The sequence below is a fragment of the Nansenia antarctica genome, assembly GCF_963989245.1.
Source record: "Nansenia antarctica genome assembly, chromosome: 2".
NCBI classification, from domain to species: Eukaryota; Metazoa; Chordata; class Actinopteri; order Argentiniformes; family Microstomatidae; genus Nansenia; species Nansenia antarctica.
The window spans coordinates 30228265-30230764 of record NC_137675.1 but is presented as its reverse complement, the minus strand read 5'-3'; positions in this window follow the sequence as shown (position 1 = coordinate 30230764).

Below are 2500 nucleotides of genomic sequence, written 5' to 3'. Positions count from 1 at the left end.
ATCGGCTGAAGAACAGGGCCCAGCGTGCCTGTCTAGGGTTAAGCCTTTTTGCCGTCCTCATATAGGTCAAGTTCTTGTGGTCAGACCACACAAGGAACGGCAGCTTAGCCCCCTCCAGCCAGTGCCTCCACTCTCCGAGGGCAGCGTGGATGGCCAGCAACTCCTTGTTGCCCACATCGTAGTTCCTCTCGGCAGGGTCAAACCGGCGAGAGTAGTAGGCACACGGGTGGACCTTCTGGTCCTCCTCCGACCGCTGGGTGAGAACGGCCCCGACGCCCGTGTCTGAAGCGTCTACCTCCACGATGAACTGCCTGGCTGGATCCGGGTGGGCCAACACCGGCGCGGTCGTAAAGAGGCCCTTCAGGGTGGAGAAGGCCGCCTCAGCCTCAGGGGTCCAAGAGAACGGGCGAACAGTGGAGGTACAAGCAGTGAGAGGGGCCGCCACCTGGCTAAACCCCTTGATGAACCGCCGGGTAAACCCGGCGAACCCGAGGAAGCGCCGGAGTTGTGTTCGGTCGGTGGGTCGTGGCCACTCTGCCACCGCCTTAATCTTAGCCGGGTCGGCGCGCATTTGCCCTTCTTCCACGACGTTACCCAGGTACGTCACAGAGGAGGAGTGGAAGACGCATTTCTCCGCCTTGACGAAGAGACGATTCTCCAGGAGCCGTTGTAGGACCAGGCGCACGTGTTGGTGGTGTTCCTCCATGGTCGGGGAAAAGATCAGGATATCATCCAGGTAAACAACCACGAAAACATTTATCATGTCCCTCAGCACGTCATTGACCAGCTCCTGGAAGACTCCGGGGGCATTGGACAGGCCAAAGGGCATGACCAGGTACTCGAAGTGACCGAGGTGGGTGTTGAACCCGGTCTTCCACTCGTCCCCCTCCTTGACCCTAACCAGATGGTAGGCGTTGCGGAGGTCAAGTTTAGTGAACACCCGGGCGTGAGTGAGTGGCTCGAAAGTGGAACTCATAAGGGGGAGTGGGTATTTATTCTTAACAGTGATGGTGTTTAAACTACGAAAATCTATACAGGGCCTCAGGCCACCATCCTTCTTCGCCACAAAGAAGAAGCCCGCCGCGAGGGGGGAAGACGATGGTCGAATTACACCCGAGGCTAGGGACTCGGCTATATAATTGCGCATTGCCTCCTTCTCCGGGACCGAGAGGTTGTAGAGACGACCCTTGGGAAGGGCTGCCCCGGGAAGGAGGTTGATGGGACAATCATACGGCCGGTGAGGAGGAAGTGAAAGGGCGCGGTCCTTACTAAACACCATGGCCAGGTCAAGATACGTAGAGGGGACACCAGTGAGGTCCGGGGGAGAGACTAAGGGCCTGGGACCGCTGGACGGAGAGAGGGCGGAGCGTAGGCAGTTGGCATGACAGGGGATGCTCCAGCCCAAAATCCGTCCAGTGGTCCAGGAGATGTGGGGATCGTGTCTCTCCAACCACGGCCTACCTAATACTAGGGGTGCAGTGGGGGCGTGGAGGACAAGAAAACGTGCCGTCTCGACGTGATTGCCGGACATGGTGAGGGTGAGGGATTCAGTGCTATGCGTGATCCTACCTAAGGGCCTCCCATCGATGGCTTGGGGGAACAAGGCATGGTCGAGGGGAACGAGCGGGATGCCGGCCTGACGAGCGAGGGTGATGTCCATCAAGCACTCGTCGGCCCCGGAGTCAATGAGGGCGCCGGCAGAAATGGACTCCTCACCCCAGGAGAGGGTGGCTGGGAACAGCCGGTTGTGGTTCTTGATGGGTTGGGGGATCGAGGCACGGCTCACCAAAAACCCCTCCTTTAGCGAGCCGGGTCTTTTGGCCGCGCCGGGCAGGTTCGGAGGACGTGTCCGGGTCTTCCGCAATACAGGCACAGCCCGCCCCGCATTCTCTGCTCTCTCTCTTCCTGAGAGAGGCGGGACCGGCCGACCTGCATGGGCTCCTCCGCTGACTCAGAGGTGGACGGGGCTGGGGAGAGCATGGGAACCCGAGGGGGCAGGGCCGAGTGGGCGGCCGCAAAACGGGGGAGAGAGGACGTGCGGCTGGGGACCGAGTGAGGGGGCCCCACGGCGCGTTGGCTGCGCTCCTGGCGGCGCTCCCGCAGGCGCTCATCCATTTGTAGGGACAAGGTGACCAGTTCTTGAAGGGAGCCGGGGCGGTCCCGGACGATAAGGTCCTTCACCGCCTCACTCAGACCCCGCCGGTAGGCGCAAAGGAGCGCTATGTCTCCCCACCCGCTGTCGGCGGCGAGGATCCGGAACTCTAGGGTGTAGTCCGCGACGGTCCTGGAGCCTTGCCGGAGTTCCAGCATCCTGGAGGCGGCGTCCGCGCCGTCAGAGGGGTGGTCAAACAAAAAGGAAAACTCCCGGCGGAACGCCTCGTAGTCCTGGGCAAGATGTGGGTCTCTGCCCACCACGGCTATGGCCCAGTCTAGAGCCTTGTCCACCAGGAGGGACATAACGAAGGCTACTTTAGCCTCTTCTGACCCATACTTGGACGGT